Source organism: Gymnoscopelus braueri (genome assembly GCF_963280865.1).
Source record: "Gymnoscopelus braueri genome assembly, chromosome: 16".
Classification (NCBI taxonomy): Eukaryota; Metazoa; Chordata; class Actinopteri; order Myctophiformes; family Myctophidae; genus Gymnoscopelus; species Gymnoscopelus braueri.
Genome location: NC_137616.1, coordinates 32,096,732 through 32,121,425, shown reverse-complemented (window position 1 = coordinate 32,121,425; position 24,694 = coordinate 32,096,732). Strand labels below are relative to the sequence as shown.

Here is a 24,694-nt window from a genome sequence, read left to right as displayed (position 1 = left end):
GCCTTATTCTTCATGCAAAATCAATTACAATAGTGCCAAACCTCACATAAAATATTTATGTGCCCAACATTTGTCAACACATATAAAAGAGAAAGAAAAAAGATGTCAAACGACAGATTGCTTCTATGCATATCATAGACGTGATGCAAATTCAACCGTTTTTTTCTTCTTTTCAGTTGACGCATTTAGCTGAATTGTTAGTTCCCTCCGCGTGTTTGCTGTTTTTGCAAGTGTGGTCACAGTTTTGCCTATTGGGCTTCTATGCCAACTCCAATGTCATGCTATTAATTTATCATATTGACCATCACATGAACGCAGTCTTACTTTGATGAGGATACAGTGTAGACGGTGTATAGACAGTGTCCATTACTCCAATTCCGATGTAGGACAGTGGAGGATAGTTCGTCCAAAGACAGTTCAGTAGAAAGGGCTTATATAATATCCTTGCCAAGTTTTATTAGCCTTTGGTCGTGAGGTTCAACCTTGTAAATTAACTTCTTATTCTCATTACACGTGAGAGTAGTATATTTACTTAATAACGCTCAGCGTGAGGGACTCGCTTGCACTGATCTACAAGTTGTCAAATGCAGTGCGTAGTGCGTACAACCGCGTTGCAAGCTTGTAGCTCTGTCCATTTTGAAGCGTGATGACATTTATGGTCTGACGTTAGAGTTCCCGGTTGCCTTTTATGGTGTTAAATGGGGCGTGGATGATCTACACGGGAGCGCGCTCGTGACTCTAAGGCAAACATTTGTTACACCCACGATACACACAAATAAAGGCTGTACATGGTGTTTAGTGAATTGCACGTGAGATTGTGCTTATCAAAAATAGGCACCCCTTTAGTCACTTTATTTAGGCTCTATTCATAAACAGCTTAGTGAATCAGGCTCATATACACACACAACCAGTGAAGAGAAGGTTTTGTCCATTGTCCTAGCGCTTAGGTGCTTGAAGGTGCTCTGCATTAAGTTCTTACTCCAAGATTATCAATATGTCGTCGCTGTCGGTTGGAGACCTCATATGTCCAAAACTGTTACTTTTCAGTCTTCTATTTAAAAAATCTACAAGCTCAAAACTTGGTGTGATCATCCGTGATGTGACACGTTTTGAGCTTGTAGATCGGCTTTTTTTGTAAATATTGTGTAACATAGGCGCTCGGGTGGCGCAGTGCTAAAGTCCCTGCCCACCACCTCGGAGGTTGTGGGTTCGAATCTACCGTGGTGCATCCGGCTTTGTCGTGCGTCTGTGCGAACACAATTGCCCCGTGTTCGGGGGAGAGAAGCCGGGCGGGGAGGATGATATTGGTCACTGCATGTCCTCCTACGGGCTGGGGCGGCACCTGTCAGTGGGGGGTGTTGGGCGGGAGGAGTAGGACGAAGCCTCTACGTCCTCCCGGTGGGGGCTCCTCACTGGCAGGTGAGTCAGTAGGATACAACATCAGGGACAACACAGAAATGTGTGTGGGGAGGAATTAATTGGCATACCAATAATTGGCTACTCTAAATTTAGAAGAAAAATGAATAAATAATTGTGTAATGTTGTAGTATGACGAAGTAGGGCATTCATTTCCTAAAAAACATAAAAAGTTTAAAATATGGAGATACAAGGTTTTTGCCTGACCGCGATGATATAATGTAAACATACTGTATGAGCATGCATAAGCATGCAGCAGCTCTAAAGTGACCTGTGCCACTTACTCCCAGGATGTCAACATCTATTGTGTCAGTGTCCTTGGCTTTTTTCAGCACTATGTCTGGGTGATTTGACATTCGAAAAAAGCTATTTAGCAGCCTGCCCACCATTGGCCTTGTGGCTACGCCGTCACTTCCCAAGTGTTGCTCTAGCTATACAGTAACTCATTCATGTGTGTAATTGTCCAGGTGGGGGGGCTCTTCAGCACCCTGCTGCCAGTGCCCTTGTGGCTACGCCGCCACTTCCCAAGTGTTGTTCTAGCTATGCAGTAACTCATTCATGTGTGTAATTCTTCAGCACCCTGCTGCCAGTGGCCTTGCGGCTACGCAGCCACTTCCCATGTGGCATCATCTGAGACAGTCCGTGGTTGGGGTGACACCGGTCTTTGATGATTCTGTGAGCTTTACCAACACAGCATTCATCGTATGATAAGTCTTGGATGGAGGGAAGATCACATCCATTGATGTGCTCCTATGTCCATACATCCCTTTGTGTTGCCTTACGCTTGAGGGCAGTACAGTTCCCATTCCAGGCAGTGATGCAGCCAGTCAGGATGCACTCGGTGGTGCCTCTGTAGAACGCCTGCAGGACCTTTGGGCCCATGGTGAACTTATTCAGTCGCCTGAGATTGTAGAGGCGTTGTGCCTTCTTCACCCCCCTTTCAGTGTGTATATGTCCCCGGACAGTGAGTTTCTCAGTGATGTACAAATTCCCAGGAATTTGAACTAGCTGACTTGTCTCCACTGCAGCAACATGATGGGTGGGTGTTCCCTGCCTGGCCTCCACAATCAGCATTTCATTCTTGTCGACGTTTAGAGCCAGCTTGTTCTCGTATTGTGTCAGGTTCTCCACTTCTCTCCTGTAGGCTGTCTCATCCTCGTCCATGATCAGGCCTATCACTGTCGTGTAATCAGTGAACTTGACTACTAAGTTGGAGTGTGTTTGGCCACACAGTCATAGGTGTAGAGAAGTGTGCCCAGAACACATCCCTGGGGGGCTGTTGTGCAGACAGTGTGTGTGTGTGCGCACGCACGCACACACGCACGCACGCACGCACAGACACAGACACAGACACAGACACACACAGACACCCCTCTGCACTGTGAACATGCGAGGGAGCAATTAAGTCCTTGAGGACAGGATTTGCGGTCATGCCACAACCTGATTTGCAATTGTAGCGCAAAGGAGGCAGCCAACCATCTGTCTTTTTGCCAAATGGAAATAACAATCTTTATACAAAAATAAATTCCAAAAATAAACACATCGTCCGAAATTTGAATCACTCTTTGAGGGGTCTCAAAGTGTCTCAAAAGTGGTGCCATGGCACCCTGAACAACACAGAGCCAAAAGCTATTTCACCCATAGGGTCGCTACAAACGTCACTTTCTTCCGGAAACATGATTGCATCGAAAAGCGTTGAGAGCTTATAGATATGCTATTATTGATTTTTTGATTATTTTTTTTAAACGTCTGATAATGTTCACATATGACATACGCCCAAACACACACTCCACATACCTAATGAATACAAAGATGTGTGCAAGTATAAAACGCTCATTATGTTTCCTTTCAATAGTTAATAAAAAACATTTTAGGCAATCAGGCAGCCACTGCGCTTTCAGGTGCTGAATATTATCGAGAAAAGTAATTCAATTTGTTATCTTTTGCTCTTGTCGGGTAAGCCTATTATTTTAATTGGAATGCTTATTTCACGCCTATAACAAGATACACCTCTGACAGTTCTTTGCATAGAGTGCTTTGTTATCTCAGAAACATGAAAGTGTCATTTGAATGAATGGTTGAATGAACAGAATAGAATGAATGAGGTTGTTTACTGGGGAGAGAAGAGAGAGCAGATTGAGTAAAACAAACCAAAACCTCACCGGGTCTATTTGTGCATTTACACTTCACACTGGTCATTTGTGGGTTGAATAATATTACCGTGAGTGTACTTTAAATTGATTATCTTTCTTCTTCTTTTTCCATTATAAAAATATCAGAAAATACTGTGCAGTACTTTCAATTTGGTCTGAATTTCTTCCTTAGGCAAGTTACGATCCACAGTCTGTCACGATTCATGTCAGCGTGCTGACAGTCATAAAGTATGAGTATATAGGCACAACATCTAGGAGGCATGCATATGTCTGCACTGACACAAGCTGATGATGACTTATATGTCATATGACGGAAGCAAACCCTCACAAATACACAGTCACGGCAAGCATAATTGTAAGCCTATAATAGCCTCATTATGTTCAAGGCAAGCCTGCGCCACTACATTATAAGCTTTATCAGAAAGGCAAGTTAGCTGTTGAGGTATAGACACTATCTCTACCTGCTCCCTCATTGGAAGCTACTGTGGAAAATGTCCGTAGTTACATTTATTTATAAAGCAGTTTTTTTTTTACATAAAACTGAATAAAATAACACTAGCAATAGAATAAAAACACAATGTACAAAAAAATCAAGTCCAGTGAGAAATACAAATATAATTGGGAATCAAACATGTGGAAAGCCCTTTTGATATAAAAGTCTATTTTAAAAAGTGATTTTAAAGAAGACATGAGCACCTTAGGCCGGTCGTTCCTGAGCCGAGCAAAGGCGTGGTTACCCTTGGACTTCAGCCTTGACTCAAGAGAAAAACAGCAGGTTCCATTGTTGCAAGCAACCAAGTGCTGATGACTGGGATTACATCTAAGGCCTTTTCCGTTGATGTGCTATTGTTTTGCACAGCCAAGTCGCCTGCCGCTTTTAAATATGTGGTGTCAGTTAGTCTGTCTAACAGTCTTAGTTTGGCTTGTATAATCAACACAAATAATGCAGATCTGTACCAAGTGTGGACATCTAAATTATAGTCGTCTTTGTGCTGCTATCTTGCTTGACATACCCTCATGACTCCAAGTAGTGGGTGTGAGGCACAGAACACATGGTGGGTGGGTGTGCGTGTGTGTGTGTGTGTGTGTGTGTGTGTGTGTGTGTGTGTGTGTGTGTGTGTGTGTGTGTGTGTGTGTGTGCGTGGGGGGGGGGGGGGGCTAATGACCCCTCTGTGACCCATCAGTGCATCAGGTTGATCTCATTAGTTATACCAAAGATACCAAATGGAAACAAGATAGAGGATCTGGCAGAAACAATTGAAATTGATGTCCACTACAGCGGAAGACATGAACATACTGCACATGACTTATGGTAAACAACAAGGTTAGATGTGAAGCCTGATCTGTCTTTGCTATCGTTCGCTAGCCTTCTTTGGCCCAAGTGTCATCAACTGTTTTTATCACCATAGCACAGTAAGCACACATAACAAAAACAGGCGCAAATCGTCAATAAGGTAGACTTTTTCAAACGTTAAGAGGTCTGCATTATAGCATCGATAGCTCAATAAAGGATTACTATGCAGTAAAATCCTCAGTGGAAATATCAATGTGTAACTCAGAGAGCATGCAAATATAACCAATGTGATCAATTGGCCCTACATGTGTACACTCTCACTTGTAAGAGTTAAATGAACACTGATGGTTTTACTGTGTAGGGTAGTGTTGGCTTTGCTTTATACAGTATATTGTATTATATTGATGATGCACAGTCTTGCGGAACATGTCACATCAACATTTTGCTGATTGCACCTGTATGAGTGAGTGACAACTAAACGGCTCTTGATTCTCAATGCATTCTTGGCTTTATTTGCATCTGCATATTTGAGCTTTTCTGATGACTGAAGTGGGCGTGAGTTGTCTCTCTTTAGCTTCATATCATAATTTACCATGGAAACAGGACTTTGCCATGGAAACTGGACCGTGTCAAACTGTGTGCTAGTCACACGACATATAGTCTCAACTCATATAACCTCTTTGGACAAAACAGGCAGGAACATAACTACTGCAGTACTGTAGGTACCAAGGTGATAGGATGTGTCCTTTCAAATTAGACTGAGCCTAAAACCAATGTAGTTAATTTAATTCAATCATTTTAAACGTGAAACTACTGTTTACTCTCAAACATCTTAAGGGGAAGTGAAAATAATGAGAACTGTTATCTCTCTCTCTCTCTCTCTCTCTCTCTCTCTCTCTCTCTCTCTCTCTCTCTCTCTCTCTCTCTCTCTCTCTCTCTCTCTGCAAGCATAATTATGTGCTTGCTGGCAAAATGTGTGTGTGTGTCTTATTATTTTCTCACACGCCGGGTGAAGAAAACAACATGCAATTTGCACATAATACTGCAAACTGTGGTGTAAACATCATCATGTCTTTGCCCTATTGACCAGAACGTTTCTTAACTTCCACCTCAATGTGATACAGTTTGGCTCCTCCTTAGTGAGATTTACAGTGCCAATGAATGATTGTTCCTTAAATTCATTCAGTGCCGATATGTTGTGAAAGTGTACAGTAACTCTCTGAATGGCAGGGAAACCAACTGCTGACTGAATAAACATTGAGAGACAAAGTGAATTGTTAGAAGAAGGTACCGTAGAAGCATCTAATGTAGACAGCTTATCTTTTCTGCTTTTGACTTCAAGTACTTTTAAATCCATTTCAAACAAATGAAAAATAATGACCGTTTGTGTGTGTTGACAGAGCAAGCGGGTAAGAGAGAAAATGGAGTCTAATCCTAATTATTTTTCCTCATATCATTCGCCAGTGATTGTCCATGGAAAGGTATTATGTTGGAAAATTGGAACGTCTGAGGGGGGGAACTTTTGATGCTGTTGCAACCAAATGAAAAGAACAAGAATAGCATCCCAGGAGGCATAGAAATCAGCTTGGAGACGAGGGGAAAGGGGGAGGAGAGAGAGCAACATCCTGCTGTGAACGTAATCCCACCACGGCAAAAGACGGCACAAGAAAGATTGCACTGCTTCAGAAGTGCAGAACGCTGTGAAGGTAGCAGGGCAGGCGGGTGATAAGCCTTGGAAGCAGGCCGCCTAGAGTCACAGGTAGGCCGAGATGTAAAAAGCTGTGACAACTTACCTCACAAGTCATCTCATCGTGAGCTGATACTGGCACTGCTTTATGCTAATACATGGGGTACATGTTTAAGTTTGCTTTGAGCTTCTCAGGACCCCTGGGATGCTAGCCGTGGCCTCTAAGCTCAGTGGGGGAGTAACTGAGCATACTCAAATGTTAATTGTTTTCCCCTATTACCTGTGCAAATTGATAATTTGACTATTGTAATGTTTTCATTTACTGACTATGTCATCTGTTGGTGCAAGTAAAGAGAGGGAACAATAGATGTTGGCGAAGGAAGGATTTGTGCCTCCAGTTGCATTTGTTTAATTTGGATTGTGTTTGAATGGCATCTGTTTGACACATGAGAAAAGGTCCATGAACATTCAAATCAACTCTACCATAGCAGTTTGTGTGTGAATGTTTGTGTGCTTTTCCAACCACCTGCAGACAGGCCATATGGTTTCACACCAATGTCCATAAAAATACCCAGTACCTGTTGACATACTGGCAAAATACATATATACGCACACTTGTGAATTCCATTTTTGGCTGCTGATAATTTACGTAACTGGCGCAGTGTTAATTAGAACAACGCATAATCATAAAATGCACTTACATATTGTACATGACGTGATTACACTCAGCGAAACTATGATACATAGTTTAGAGCCACTCTGATTCATTTGAACGCGTTAAACCCTAATGATCTTGCTCCTCATCAGCTCCGCTATAAGTCCTCTCAGCAGTGGATTTGAATTAGAATTCATGATGCATTGACTGCATAATGAGACAGTTGAGAGAGGCATGCATGGCACCACAAAGACAGAGATATTGTGTGCACTGCAGTGTACTGCACTTTATGGATTAATTAAAATTTCAACACAACACCCACTCTATGGTGATGGTGACTGCCACGTGCAGTATGCAACACTTATGTATTGAAATATTATTAACATTTCATAACACTGCCAGCTGTATCATTACTTCAAATGAGAGAATACACAGCCTCTGTGTTATTCCTTGCCTCTTAATTGGGCCTTCCAAATATCACCAATCAGAGCTCTACAGCCTGACAGTTATTGACAGGTCGTAGTGGTTCAGGAGCCATTACTTTGTTTACAGTTGCTTAAAAACCAGCATCTTCAGAACATAAGTTCGTATTCCACTGCTGCCAGTGCCAGCAGTACGGTAAGTTCAAGTAACAAGACGGAAGGACCTTGTGTAGAGAATATGTGTAACAGCAGGCAAGAGGGATAGTCTGTTGGTTTTGGAGAAAAGATAGTTATATGCAGAAATATGAATATTGATTAGAGTTAGCTTACAATTCTAATCAATATCAAAAGTTGTCGATGATTTATATAAATATTCAAACACATTTTCTTTTCCGTTCCTCTTTCAACCAAAAACCCTGCTCAGAGATAATTGATCGTGTCAAATGAGGAAAGACTCAATGCTACTGCTTCCCTCGGAGATGACTTTTTTTTCTTACTTTTTTCACACGCACAGAGAAGATCAAATCCAAAGATCCAAAGCGGTAGGCTCTGCTTTTATAATTCACAAAGCTATTGGGGAGGGGGGGAAACAGATCTGAATCAGCACTTTAAAAAGATACATTAAAGGTGTTAAAGCCAACCAAACCACTAATATGTGCTGGAACAGCTGTGATGAAACGCATGCCTCCATAAGCAGTAAACAGGCGATGCTATTAAACATAAAAAAATGGCATTTGGGCCACTTCTAGGAAGAGGTTCATAACCTGCAAGAAAAGGGAGGATTAATGCTGAAGTGATTCCTGAAAAGATGGAGAGGAAACGCTTGCCCTGGATTTGTGTGTCTGTCAGTTTAATTAAATGCATGTTGCTTTTGAACTCGGTGAAATTGGTTTGCAAGGTGGATAATGGCGGATGCTTTGTGCCATGTATCACCATATTTTATTGTTGGCCAAATACACATCCATTCCGAGAAATATCCTTGAATTCTCTGCCATCCCACATCCTATATTTCGCTCCTCAGCTCTTATCTCTTATTTCTTGTCTCTCTATCTGCGATGATTATTCCATGAACAGGACCTTTCACTAAAAGATCCCCTTATGCACTTTACATATAAAAATATCAGAACTAATGTGCTGAATGTGAGAGGCCTCGGCAAGTAATAATTCGGCTACAGGGACCTCATTAGCTGCAAAAACTTTAGACAGTTTTCTGCTTGCGATAAACTATAGATTTTGTCTTAATGAATTAAACTTATCCAACAGTCTTGCCTGAACAAATCAAGCTGTGGCCATCACATCTAATTCCCACATACTGCAAGCCAATGTTGAGTCAGTGATTTTATCATTTTTTTGTCATATACATGAATCTATTGTCCATATGGCACACATGCTTTACTAACGCACAGTAAAGTATCAGACCAAAATATGCCTATAGCACCATCAATAAGACGAACTGTAACTGCAACACTGTAACTCTTTGCTCTTAAAGTGTGTGCCCTTTACTGATTTATCACAACTGTATTGGGACACATACAATACTGAAGCAGTTTATTTCTTCTTTTTTTTGCTGCAACCATGCAGCTACAGTATAAGCGGCCAGTCAGCCTGTCTGTCCAAAATATTCAAGCGAGAGCCAATCACAGTTCATCACAGATTAGAAAGTAGTAGCAGACTGGAAGGTCTAGAAACAGACAAAGGGACTGTGGGTATCCTCATTACTGAGAATCCCCTGGGAAATGAATGTCGGAATGTGGAAATGTGGAACTGTTATATCAATACTGAGATCAAGACTCTGTCGTTACGCATGATGGAACTCAAAAAGAGAGCTAACTACTTTCTCAGTGTTAAAGGGATAGTTCACCCCAAAACTTATTTTTTCCTATCGATTAGTCACCCCATGGAGACTTGAATCTATGGATATTTTTTGTTTTTTGTCGCATTCCTAAGCCTATAATTTGATGACCAGCAGACCGATAGGCAGCAGTTCCGGTAGAAGACACAAAGGAGACTCTTTGTGTCTCCTACCGGAACCGTTGCTGGTCATCAAATTATTGGCTTAGGATTGCGACATTTGAGAAAAAAGCCCCAAAAAACGCAACCCGCAACTACCAACATTTACAAGCAACTTCACAGAAAAATAAGCCCAAAGTCGCTTATAATAAGCGGACATGGCAACACTGGTTTCTGGCTCTGCAGTATTGCGTACATGTGCTCTTTAAACGTATACAGCGTGTACACATCGAAAAGCAACACAGCAGAAAACAATGTATGATGTGTCTTCTTTTATTTTCCAGAAGCAATTACTTTACAAAGGTCTGAGTCATTCAGAAATATATTTTGATCATGAGCTGGTCCACCGGGCTCTCATTAGCTCCAATGCATTCCACCGAACTCAAGGCTGCAGTCTGGCTCCATGGTGCAACGAATCTGCCGGCTGGAATTGCATGATAGCGAAAATGACGTAGATGACCCTACCTTCTTTTCTAATTACCTTGAACAGCTTCTGGAAAAGGGAACTGCAGTTATGCACAGAGCCTATTGACACTGCAGATTTGACCGTGTAGGGTATTTGAATGTATAGTCAGTTAGGGAGACACCAGCGGAAGAGGAGATCAAGAGAAGGTGAGGATTGATTGGTCACACGCTCCGGAAGCCCAATACCTGCATCAAGCGACAAGCCCTTAGATGGGACCCCCATGGCTCAAGAAAGAGAGGCAGGCCAAAGAGCATCTGGCGCAGGCACCTTGAGAATGACGTCAAGCAGTGTCACTGACATGGAAACAGCTGGAAAAGAAGGCCCCGGATAAAGGACTCTGGCGGACTGTAGTCAACGGCCTATGCACCATGAAAAGGAGCGATAGGCACAAGTAAGTAAGTGAGATAGGGATGTTAATCAAAATGTATTTATTGGTCAGCCCCAGCTTATTTTTTACAGCACATGACTATTAATGAGAACAAGTGGAAATCCATCCCTGACTGTGATTCAGTCAGCGAAAATATCCTACTTTCTACACATTCAGGAGGAATGTATCAGTCATCCTCTCGTCTTTCCACCACTCACACTCACATCTGCAAACCTTTCATCAGACCACAGATGTTCATGTGTTTGATATTGGTTGGTTGTCACTAAGGGATAATGAACAGTGAGGCAGTCATTACTGAGAAATTCTGACAGTAAACACAGATGGGTCTTGAATCACCCTGAAGGGGTTTATTTCTCAATAATGACCTCCTTGCTGTTCATTATCAATAATTTGACACAAAATATAACTTGAGAAGTTATTTCTTTGATTTACCAAGGATTCAATTGCTTCCGCTACATAAAATATTAAAGTCTGTTAAATTATGCAAATGACGTCCATCCAGAGAAATACGGCCAGAGCCACTGAGATAGAAAGAGTTCAGTCAATGGTGCCATGTCATTAGTCCGAAGACCCATTGTTCCAAAGTATCATTGGTCCGACAATATAACTAAGCCTAACCCTAACCCTAACCTCACACTAACTAATAATTTGACTATTGGGATGTTGGAATATTCCAACATCCCAATTGTCAAATTATTGGTTGGACTGACCACTTAACCAGCAAACTTTGCTTTTTTTCCCCGAGTGGGCCCTGATCGTACTCAAAGAAGGTTGAGAACAATGACCTAGTGAAGGATTGATTTAAGCTATTTGCATGACAGTGTGAAAAGCCATTTCACACCAACCACTGATTTCCGTACAGTTTATTGACACCACATTTTGTGCTATATTGGAAGCTTGCACACCAGGGTGAAACTATAGCACGTCCAGAAAATATTTGTGAACCACTTGACAAATGAAAGCTTGCTTTCCAACTACTTCCTTCCAATTTTGTAAACTGAAGCTATGAGGAAATGTATTCACTATCCAGCTTCTATGCTTGTTCAACCTGACAACAAGTGGAGCTTTAAGTTGACCAGCATGACAGCAATCCCTTATAATGTAGTTTTATGTTTATAAAATATTATTGTTAATTATAAAATAATAGCAGGCCACTATTATGTTTAATGTCAATTAGCCCTTTAAAATACCACTTGAGGTAGCTCGCAATGCGCAGCTGAATGGTCTTTCCACAGACCTCTTTCTTTATCGAGAGAGAAAAAATATTGATCTAGAGAAAGCCTATTGATAAAAAAAGATATTACAAAATGGTGGATTCTTCAGTAATGACAAGGACGTTTTTTGTGATAATCTGCAGCAAGCGCTCGGCTTTTTGTGCTTGTGACAATGTGGTGACCTCCGAGGGCACCCCCGCAGTTGACTGCAAATTACTGTATGTAACCTCAGCATTGATAGTTGTCCATGTGCTACTTCAGCCATGTGAGGTTGCCCTTAGGGAATGATTTAGTGACTGGTAAGCCTGCTGCCCCGGCTCCTTTGAATTTCTTTGTTAAAATAAATCATGTTGTTACAACAAATGCATGACTTTTTACATCACTTGAAAACTAAGCACCCTGACATAAGTGGGCTTAAGCCCTGTGAGGTGCACCTAAGCGAGGCCTGAGCTGAGTGAGTGCCTGTGCCGGGCGGTGCTAAGTCTCCACCATTGACTCCGAATTATGAGTTACAAAACTGCACAATTAAATCAAATGAGTCTATTTTGAGTCGACAACACCCACATCTAGAAATGTTGATAATAATATTGAATGTATTTCTGCTCCTGAATATTGTTTACACATTTTTAAACTAGTCGTTGTAAATGTGAAATGAATCAAGCAACTGCGTGGCCTATTTCTCGCCTAAATGTTGTCAGAAACGTCTTGGGTTTGAGAATAACATGCGTTATCGGGACGTTGTACACTCAAATGACATGACAGGTTACCCGTTGTGTCAAATGTTGACATTTTGTCAGATGTCCCATGCTGCCTGTCACTGCAATTGCAATTGCAAATGAGCCACCATCGTTGGTACCGAATGTTCCACACAAAACAATGGAAAGCACACCTTTAATGCTGATAATGTGCTCATTCACAGGTGATCTAGCTATTCAATGCCAGGTGGCCATTAGCACGTTTGATCACAGCATTTGTATATGCAATTACATTGAAAGAATGAGCATGAATGGAACAACCATGAACTACTAAAACGGTCTTAACATGCTGTGTGAAGCCAATGCAAAGACATCATGTTAAGTTTCCTCATGAGCTGCTATACTATTTCAGCCCCCAAACCAGAACACGTTTGTGCATGCGTACGCCCATTCATGCACATTCACGCAAGCACAGATGACCATAGTCACTATTACATACAGGCATTGTTCATGTTTTCTGATTATTGTTTAGGTGAGCACATGAACAGAACATGATAAACGGCTATGCAACCAATGAAAACAATTATTATTTTAATTGTGGCGAAAACTACAGCGGACTACTGAGCATGTGACAGCACAGGAATGCAGTCTCACAGGCAGTGAGACTGCATTCCTAGTGCGCACCTAGTGCCCACTCTTCCTAGTGCCCAGTTTTCCTGGTGCCCAGTCTTCCTGGTGCCCACTCTTCTCTAGTGCCCACTCTTCTCCCCCCCAAAGTGCCCACTCTTCCGGGTCACAGTGTCCACATTTCTCTAGGGCCCACTCTTCCTAGTGCCCAGTTTTTCCTGTGCCCACTCTTCCCTAGTGCCCAGTCTTCCCAAAAGTTCTGTTCTGTTCACTTAAATTCTACGTGACCGAAGGGGTGGAACTTCTATTTGGTGTGGATTTCAATTCAACAATGTTGAACACGCAATTGCCCACCTGTTTGACACCTCTGCATACTTTGGCTACTCCCCTTCAGTCGCAAATGTGTGACCTTACCTACTCAGCATCCCTCATCTCCCTCACTCAAATAATAAAATAATTAAATCAAAGTATTTAAGAAAAAGATTATTGAACTTTTTTTTTTTTTTTTTTTTTTGATTGCAAGTTAGGCTACCAAAGAGCAGAGGCGGAAAGTAACTACATGTACTCAGAGACAAATATTGTACTTTTACTGGCCCTGTTTTAATATTGGCATTATTCTGTTTCTTCTGCCACTTTTCGCAGTTCTGGCTGAACCGTGCATACGCTTTTTACGAAACTCGGCCATATGATAGATGGTCATGAAAAACTATCAAGAAATAAATCTCACAATCTTTCGTCAAAAGGTGGCGCTATAGCACTCAACTGAAAATGCCAACTTTGAACAGGTACAACTCATGCCCTGTTTGACCTACAGCCATAAAACTTCAATACACACATGCGGTTGACCTCTGACCTTTAGATCTCCCACCATTTTGAAATACATGAAAAGCAGTTAAAATCTATCTCCTCCTGGGATTTTTGAGCCATCTGCACGAAACTTTTTACACATGAACTTTGGACCTATGCCAACATAACGTTGGGAGCGGATTTTTTCGAGTCTTAGTGTTAGTGAAACAGGGGCTTGGTTCTGACAGAAGGCAATTTATGATCTTCAACACACAACATCAGCCTGGTCAAAGCTATAGCACTATATAGGGTGTACCAACGTCGCGTCATCAAAAGTTCGCCATGCCCCCTTTTCGACACTACAGCCCTTGAGGGGTCAGACTGTACATAGAGACGGGTTTAAGACTAGAGAGTGACGGTGGTTTGTGTTTGTAAACATTAACTTCTTTGCCGACTACATAGTGATCAGTGCACACTGTATGTGTGGCTGGTCTATGAGAAAGCTGTTCACATGTCGCAGCTCTCCTCTTGAAGATTGAATACAGTGTGAGGCTAACAATGTATTTAAGAGAAGAGACTAGTATGGCTTGGATCTCAGCTGTACGACACAAAGAATTAACGTTCAACAACCTACCCAAGTACAGCCGTGTTTGTTCACGTCATTTTCTCAAAGGTACATTTTTACCAAAAACATGAAACTGCTATTTTGTCTCTGCTAACTAAAAGTAACTAGGTAATGTAACTAGACTAGGATAGCCTAGGCGGTCCAGAGTGTTAGTGACTTTTTTCTCTCTCTAACGCTCTGACAGGCGCGCTGCTACTACCGTGTGAGGTCTCCAACTTTAATAAAAAATAAACAAAACTATTTCACTATTCACAGAAACAAAGGCAGTTTTGTGTTGTTGAAAGTTTCGGTGAGTAGCGAAATAGCTTTGTTTATTTTTTATTAAAGTAGGAGACCTTGCACGGTAGTGGAATGTTCGGTCTATGAGCAGAGCAGCGTGCCTGTCAGTGCGTTAGAGAGGAAAAAAAAGTCACTAACACTCTGGACCATCCTAGTTACATTACCTAGTTACTTTCAGTTAGCAGAGACAAAATAGCAGTTTCATATTTTTGGTAAAGAAATACCTTTGAGAAAGTGAAGCGAACAAACACGGCTGTACTTGGGCAGGTTGTTGAACGTTAATTCTATGCGTCGTACAGCTGAGATCCAAGCCATACTACATCTATTTGAGCTCCGTGATGTTGCCTCCATGCTGTAAATTGCTGACAAATTGTACTCCTTTATCTACCACATTACCTCGACCCGACTTGCTATGGCACTTATGAACTGAGCAAGTCCTCACCATTGTGACTGTGAGTTAAAAAAAAAAACACGGTTGGGTCACTGTTTACAAGCTGTTTATGTACCCTCGGACCCCAACCCTCCGGCCCCAACAATGGCCGCCGCGACCAAGTCACACATGTTGACGCCCCCTTTAGGATTTTTTGGTACACCCTATAGGTAGTGATGCAACCTGTCAGTCCGAAGGTTGAGAGTTCGATTCCTGTTAATGGCAATAGGTTGAGATGTCCAATCAATCCATTCTTTCCATCTCTCTCTCTCTTCAATCTATTCCGTTTCCATGTCTCTCTCTCTTCAATCTATTCCGTTTCCATGTCTCTCTCTCTCTCTCTCTCTTCAATCTATTCCGTTTCCATGGCACTCTCGCTCTCTCGCTCTCTCTCTCTCTCTCTTCAATCTATTCCGTTTCCATGTCTCTTGAAGAAATACACTCCTCAATGTCAATAATCAGTTTTTAATGACAGAGATGAAGAAGCCCTGCAGTAACAAACAAGCAGATAAAGACATAGGCTAATTACATAGGCATCTCTCTCTCTCTCTCTCTCTCTCTCTCTCTTCAATCTATTCCGTTTCCATGTCTCTCTCTCTCTCTCTCTCTCTCTCTATTCTTCATTCACTGGCCCTGTATTATTGCTGCTTGCAGCTTTATTTTTATTTTTAAGATTCAGTCTGAAACGTCGTCTCAACCGACTCTCAACCAATCAGAAGGTCCCATCCCTTCAGCCTATAGGACGTTGGAATCTCAATCAGTTAAGTCGTGCGCAACAGGCGGGATAGTTTTTGTTTACAAGTGAGAGAGAGACGGCCAGTGAAGCACGTTTGCTACGTGACTTATTTCTAACCTAGGTCCTATAGTGTTTTCAGATACATATTTTAGTGTGCAGATTAAGTTGAGTAAAATGAGTAATACACCGTCTGGATGTCATCTTGAATGAGATTCGAAACGGAATTAAAATCAGCTGTGTTTGAAGAACATGCAAATATGGGAATCAAACAGGTGCATGTAATCAAGATTTATTTATATTCATGAAAGCTGCGTTATGTCAACACACACATTTTCGTTTACAGGAAGTAATTAAGATTGGCTTTTTAGGGACTTTTGATATAAAAATACACAAATGTTCTTTTTTCAATTATTTTGGCATCTAAATGACCACGGATATGCTCTAAACGTGTGAAAAACATATTTTTCATTTCACTACAACATTCAACTTTGGCAATTTGAAAATAGACGATCTAGAAGCTCACATTGCAGTATACAGTAGATACTTTTACTTAAGTAAAATATTTGAGTACTTTCCACCACTGCCAAAGAGAGCAACTGCGTTCTGGGTCTGGCCATGCAGTACTACTACTATGAGGAAGAAATTGTGCCTTACAGGTAGATTCAAGGATAAAATGCACCTTATGCATCGTCAGAGCGTCCCTGCCGCGCTGCTCTCGGTCAGTGTTGCCATTTCCGCTTATTATAAGCGACATTGGGCTTGTTTTTCTGTAAAGTTGCTTGTAAATATTGGTGGTTTGCCGGCCGGTTGCGTTTTTTTGGGCTAGTTCTTAAAGATTTTCATGTCAAGGAGTCGGACCCCCCAAAATCAAATTAATATGTAATTGTATATGTCTCCTAACCCCCATCTGAAAATGTTTTGTGCCAGATTTGCCAGATTTGTGTTGTAGAATGTTCCACATTTTTCTAATTTTCTTCAAGATTAAAAACAAAAATAGCAGATCTGCAAACTTGACGCGTTGTGGGCTTGTAGAATAGATCGGCTATTTCCAAAGGGCTCATGTAGCCTTGTCGCTTCTTTTGGGCTTGTTTTCACAGACCTTGTTGCTTGTTTCTCTCGCAAAACCTGGCAACACTGTACAACACTCATTCTGCAGAGACAGACAGACACTCAGACAGCAGGCAGCCAGGGCTCTGTACTACAGAGTCTGTAGGGACTAGAGCCGGGACTGGATCCACATCCACTCTGCCTGCAACTTTAACTATCACGGGGAACATTAAGATCACATTGTCACAAAGGAGCCTTAACAAGACAATTCTCTCAACTTGTTGGACTGATCACTGCTTTTGCTTTTTTTGGTTTTCCTTCGAAGGAAAAGCTCATTTGTGGAAAGGTTTGCGCAAGTTATCAGTGTGGATTTAAATGGACCTACTACTACTAGTCCGGAATGATCCATGATAAAAAAGAAAAGAAAAAGGTAAGCGATCACACAAATTTACAGAATCTTGCGAATGTGATCAGTAGTTTGAATTTGAGATTTTGAGCAATTATGATGTTTCCCCAGTTCCAATTTTTTTTCACATCATGTTTTAGGCGTACAGATTTACAAATGGAACATACATTTTATACACTTTGATCTCATCTGTCTCTCATGACGGGCCACCAGACCCCTCTACTGTCCCACCTCTATATATTATGCAGACAGACAGTCTATAGTTGTGAAACTGTTCTGACCGAGAGACGACACCAGGCGGCAGCCAGTCTGCTCTGCAGCGCTCAGAGGGAGCGCGTGTTGGGGAAAGCTATTATGTAAAACTTAAAGCAGGGGTCTTCTTCAGCGTTTTTCAGCCCAAGGACCCCCCTAGCTGAGAGAGAGAGAGATTAAGCAGGGACCCCCCCACTGCATATTGTTTAAGACTGTGTTGCAGATTAAACTTTTTCATAGATAGTTGGATTCATGCTAATGTCTATTTTCAGACCTTTAACCCTCAATATTTAGTCAACTTGACCGTTTGGCTCTGTACTTGGTCTGCTCTTTTCCCCTCTACACCGACTCTCCGAATATAGCCGATCTACAAGCTCACAACGCCTTTCAGCGTGAGGCGCTGTGAGCTTGTAGATCTGCTATTTTCGGCTAATGTTCCCCACCACACAAATATTTGGCGGATACCCCTGTAGTAACTCTGAGGACTCCCTAGGGGTCCCGAACCCCCTGTTGAAGACCCCTGAATGCTGAATGCTGAAGACTGGGCGTTTTTCATTATGTTGTTTGTGTTCAAATAAGTGTTATATATATATATACCAGCAATATCATTATAGAGTGTTTGTTCAGTAACAACAGGGGTCTCCCAGTCTGTATAGGGCAAGTTAATTAAGTGAGAACTGGGCATTTGAGAGAACAGGTCTTGTTTTTAGTTTTTTTTTTTTTTTAAATCTATTTGGTTAAGGACCCCAATCAAAAAATATTTTGTGCAAGGGACCTCAAGAGAAGATTTGTGTAACAATATAAAAAATGTGTTAGTTATTAAAAAATTCATAATTATTTTTCAAAAATAGCTGATCTACAAGCTCAGCTCAAAGCTCGTCTCTTTTGGAATATCCAATGTATAGAATTATGGTTAAAGTGGTTAAAGTGATTCTGATGCTATATAATTTATTTGCTGTGGACCCCCTGGCTGGTAAGCCCTCTATAGAACCCTTGGGGGCCCCAAGACTCCTAATAGATAGACAGAGACACAGATTTGCACAATGTCTCAGCTCAAAATACACCCCCAAAAATACAAGAGAAAAATGTAATAAATAACATTAGGATTTGAACCAAGGACCAGATGGGAGGGATTATGGCCATCTCCACATTGGCCTTGCAACACCTATAGGGATCCCCCTGTTTGAAGTAGTTTATGTGTCCCGGAAGAGTGAAGTCTGGGATTCTCTGTTGGAACTGTATACCTTTCTTTCTTTTTCCTTTATTTATTCAGGGAAGCCCATTGAGAGCAAGCTCTCTTTTTCAAGGACGCCCTGATAACAGCATATAAAATACAAAAAATACCTCCGTGACCCGACTCCGGATAAGTGGATTGATGGGTGGGTGGATGGATGGATGTTTTTTTTGACAAACAAGGCAGGATTCGGGACAACTGCTCGTAATCCGGGACTGACCCGAATTGTTTGGGACATCAGGTCACATTTAGTCATGGGTACAATTAACTTAAGGATGCTTATAATGAAATAATTCGGCATAATGTCAAAAGACATAGCCTACATAGTACATTGCACAGGGCCAACTTCGTAAAAGTGCCCAGTTAACCAGTGTCCTTTACATAAAAGTGCCCCTCCACGTGAAAGTGCCCAGTTCTCCCCTGCATCCAGTTCGCAAAAGGGCAAAGCTCTCTGATATTCTTACCATCTCTCAAGCTCTTTAGTAACAGTAAAAATGTTTATCCAATCAGGAGAGATGACTCGGAGAGGATACAGGATGCAGCTTTAACTTTATTGATTTTTTTTTACACTTTTACAAAAACATATCACTTACACAACCTTTAAGAAATCAGTCACAACAACTCATAAATCAAAAGGTTGTCTGACTCCCAACATTAAGCGTATCTGAATCTTCAAAGTTCTTTTCGAGTTATGTATCACGTAACCTAGGTTAGGATATATATTGTTGTGTCCGGCAGAAACCTTTTCTCTCCAATCCATATTTTTACTTTTTGTGTTTTTTTTCCTAAATTAATGCCCTACTTGATCATACTACAGCGTCACACAAAAGCATCAAAAGTAGCAGATCTACAAGCTCGAAACGCGAATACTTTTGAATTTGAATTGAACAGTTTTGGACATATATGAGGTTTTCACCCGACAGAGACGATATCAAGTTTGCAAATGAAAAAAAAGGCCTATATATGAATTACGTGGTTAGTAAGTTGTAAGCCCAGAAATAGCTATTAGCCCAGAAATAATTGCTTTCTTTTAACAGATGTCAAGTATAATATAGAATCACAGAATCACCAGAGATCCATAAAATTGAAATAGTTTCTCACCTTTTGATGCATGTAATTCCCCATGGCAGGCAGACTTAATTGTACTGTGGTTGCTGATATTGCATTGAAAAGCTCTCTGTATTAAAGGAGTTGTTCACCCAAAAAATTACTTATTTTCTATCAATTACACACAGCTTTTGGGTGAACTATTCCTTTTAGGTTATAAGAATGTAGCCTAGCTAGATGTAGCCTGGCCCTGCAGTTAAATTACACAAAGAGATGTTTTACACTTACAGCAACACCTTTTATGGTCTTCTTGGTGAAGCATTGCTACACTTTTGTGCCATCAGGAACCGTTTGGAAAAACAAACAAAAACATGTTTTGTTCTCTTCTGTCTAAATCTGAAGGAAATTAGAAGAACTTAATGATTGGCTTGTTGGTTGTGTCATATAAGTGGCTTGGTTCTGTCCATATGCTTGTAATCAACTGTTAATTGAGTAATTAGTAGAGCAAATGTAATGTTTGTTTAAGACAGTGTTTTGTACTTAATTTTACTTTCTGCCCTGTCCTGCCTGATTAGCTTGGATCTGCTTGACTCAGTTTATCTCTGTTCTGCTGTTTTCTATTTTCTTCTGGCTTATTATCCTGCTTAAATCCTGGCTTATTATCTTGCCTTCAGCATTGGAAAGTATTCTGACTCAGATCTACCATGAACCATGCCTATGTTTAGCATGAAGTCACATTGTATCAGGACTGGAGAAACAGCTACTCCATCAAGTATGTATGTATGATGAAATAGCACATACTGTACAGTATGATTAATAGATTAAGCATAATTTCTTAATAATTATTTGACATTGATGGATGGGGTCTTATAATGTAGCTTCTTTGCCTTTCATTTATTAACCATTTTACTCATACCAGTATTCATAAATCATAATTCATAAATCATATACCGTTAACATACATAACACAGAATATTTTTATGGTATAAACAGCTGAAAACAGATAAGTGGTAGTGCTGAAGATCAGGTGAGAAATTGGCACACATGGACAACTTGAAAGATTCACTAAGTGGAGCACATACCTCCATCCGCCCGGCCGGATGGCCTACCTAGGGACTGTGTAAGTTGTGGATTGCAGCTTTCAGGACTCGAGGAAGCTGCAAGGGGATATAGCGTTTATATGACCTACAGTTAAACGTTTTGCATTTGTGGCGTCCCCATGGTCAGAAGTGGAAACAGAAGTGAAATCACTTGAAGTGATTCACTCTAGAGGCCCTTTGGGGTTGATTAGATGTTGTGTCATGATATATGGCATTTAATAAACCACTCCCACTAGTTATGAGAGCAGAACAGGCAAATGTATGAAGTATCAAAAAGCTGTTTGACACTCTCATGACTCCCGAGATAATGTGCACCTAATTCTATGATGATTGAAAAAAACAATTTAAATCATATTTGTGGAACAGGGGCATTTGTCACATTGAGAGAAATTGCTTTTGGTTCTGTGTTTTTTAGAGGCCCCTCAATATGTGATTAAAATTTGAGCTCAGTGCCACATATGTCATCACTTAGAGCTGAATGAGTAGGTGAATTTGCACATGCCTCCCTTCAATCAGCTGTCCCAGGGCTAGGCGCTAGCCATGGTGCTGAAGTCTTGCGCCTGTCGAAGTGACCCCCCCCCCCCCCCCCCCCCCAACTTCCCCGTGTCCTGACAGCTGCACTACATGACTGACACAGCCCTGGATAGGCAACCCGGCCTGATGGAGATCTGCACTCCGAGCGCACTTTTTCTATTTCTATTTAAATAGGCTTTCACAAACTTTGGAAGCCTATTATAGTGGGTATGGAATATCAAACATATTTATGATACATGTTTAGCACATGACCAGGCTTGGACTGAATGTCGGGTGAGCTACGGAATTTCCCAATTCCTAAGCTGCCTACAGTAGGTGGCTTGGCCTGTCTGTCTGTCTTTCTTTGTCGCTGCGTACATGATTTGAGGCAATCTGTTTAAAAAACGGGCCACACCTGCAAACTTTAGAAGCCGACGGACGGACGGACGGACGGACGGACGGACGGACGGACACACGCACACGCGGACGGACGGACAGAGGTGAAGTCTCGGCCATGCCTTCGGCCTGCCGGAGAAAAAAAAAAATGAAGAAAAGACCGTGTTGGTGCTGTTGCAAGTACTAGAAACTCAACATCGTTGGGTCTGCGGACCCCCAGAGGCCCTTGAGGCCAGCTAAATTATTAATATTTAAGAACCAATTTTGTTCCATTTGTACACTCCACGGCCTAATTCATATCAAACTGGAGGCCCTTGAAATTTATAAAGGTTGAGAACCCAGGAGCCACAACAACAGTGTACAGTAGGAAAAATAATTGGTATAATATTAATAATAATACGGTATAATGCATATTCCTAGGGATTGCATCACTAAGCCTTGTGTTTTATTTATTAACAACTTGCAAAAACCTGCAGGGAGCATCCAGGCAACAGAAAAACACTAGATTGGAGGACTGCCTGGAGGGCTATTATGGTTAGGTTTAATAGAGTGCTTGTGTGACTGTCTGTATATATGGAATGATGAGCTCTGGTGATTATTTAGCCCATGTGGAGTGGAATAATGCTGTGGTAGAGCTCTTAACGGGTCCAAAATGACACACCTGAGCCTTAATTCTTCCAAGTCGGCCACCCACCCATGACCCAGGAGGCCAGGACCCATTAAAATTGCATTATAAAACAATATTTGAGACGCCAGTGGGTTAAATGGACCTGTGAGATTCGCACACTGTGTGCGTACGTTTGAGCAGCTGTCAGCCTGGCACGCATGCGCAGCTCAACTCTTTCCCCCTTACTTTGCGCTGGAGTAATCTGACCTATAGGTCGCCTAAACATGACGCAGGACTTCATGCTTTTCGCTCCTGATCAGCGCTGAGTACAGGTCTTCTCGGATTCACTTGAAAACGTATTTAAACGGATGTTAAATACACCCGGGACCCAAGGTAATAGAATGTGAACCGACCCGGACACAGTTGACCATAGTAGTAGTAGTAGTAGTTTTATTTTGGTCATTAAAAGCAAATTAATACAAAGCCTTCTTTTGTTATCATTGACAATGACAACATAGAACAAAAAGGTGTAGGCTGAAACCTTAGCTTATTGTGCCTTACCATTTTAACCTTTGACATCTTTGAATAACTATCATAGGTAAGAAAACACAACAAAACAAACAACAAAAAACGAGAAAAAAAACTAAAGTGTGTGTGTGTGTGTGTGTGTGTGTGTGTGTGTGTGTGTGCGTGTGCGTGTGTACGTGTGTGTACATTAAAAAATATATTGTACGAATTACGGTTCAAGAGTTATTGGCCAAAACAGAAAGCGGGCTGATTTAGAGCCCCCATGAGACTGATTTGAAAATAATGTGATGTAGTGATTTCCTTGGGATAATGAGAGAATCAAATTTAGCCACAAACTTACTGCACGGAACACAGTAGTTTGAGAAATGATGTTCTCCTACATTTAATATTTCATATGAACATCTGTTTGATGTGAAGGTTTTGCACTCGTGTTTTGATGTGTGGAGAACAGAGACACACTTTCCTCTTTGATGTTTGGTGCAGTACTGTAGAGCTATTGGGGTCCATGTGTGATGATTTCCAATCAAGCCCCTTCCAGGGTTCAGGCCCTTATCACACATTGCATTAGGTTTCCAAAACACCAGCACAGAAAAAGTGAAAATGTTGTTCCTACACTTGAGAAGAATGTGCACTTCATTGCTTTTGCAATGGGGGAAATAAAATGGACATTGTAGCTGGAAAGTTATTATTATATATATTTTTTTACTGCAACTGAATCTTGCAGTGGAATTTAAAAGAATTATCGAATAAATGGCACAGTGCCTTTTTCTTTACAGATTCAAAGCTACCGCACTACCCACAACATCTCATTAGCTTGATTGACTTTTTGGTGCGTTTGTGTTACAGGAATGATCACATTGAATCAAATGAGATTTAAAAAAAAAATGCATTCCTATCACCTGACTAACGTCTGACCTGACTTTGAAATCTTAAACATGAATGAATTGGATAACATATCCAATGTGAGAGTGGGTGTGTTCAGTGTTGTAGTGCTACTTTTAGAAGCGGGGGAGCGTACATGCATGCGCATTCACGTGCACATGCATTTTTTAAAGAATAAAGTTGAATTTCTTTGTATATTTAAGTTATTTATCATATCTGCCCTATGTGGGACTTTTGTTTACGAAGCCTAAAACGGAAATGTTCAATACCAATAATTGAATCGTTAATCATAATTATTATTTGTGTGACGATTAATCTTCAAGTAAAATGTCATGATCATGAGTGACAGCCCTGCAGTATTTGGTGGTCCAGCAACAGAGGCAGTTGGGAGTATTGAACACAGTAAAGATGGAGGCGCTTTTAAAACATTGAACAAAAACAGAAACAGAAAGGTATGTTGAGAACTGGAGAAGTTGAGGGTTGACAAATGTGTCTGGAGAAACCATAAGGATCTTTCCCCATCCATACAGTAACCGGATATCATAAATTATTTGGTGTTTACACACAGCTCTTAGACCACAAAGCCTCGAGGCTCATGCCTACTTCACCTTGGGGTCTGTAGTAGCTGTCAGACAGCCCATGGTCACAGTTTGTAATAAGTAACCTTCATGTGGTTTGTGGGAGGTTACGTTTGTTTTGATTAAACACTAAATAATTTACAATGTCCGGATACTGTATGGACAGAAAAAAATATATTTTTTGAGATCTGAGATTCTCTGGGGCATCCTATAGGGTGATA

General features: G+C 41.2%; 1 protein-coding gene across 1 annotated transcript in view; it reads left to right on the top strand.

The window, feature by feature from the left end:
• Window positions 1–17,242: 17,242 nt before the first annotated feature.
• opn5 (opsin 5) overlaps window positions 17,243–24,694 on the top strand; it is a 49,708-nt gene continuing 42,256 nt past the window's right edge. The window contains exon 1 of the mRNA XM_080453127.1: window positions 17,243–17,360. The gene's annotated coding sequence lies outside the window, so the exon portion shown is untranslated. The remainder of the gene's footprint in view (window positions 17,361–24,694) is intronic.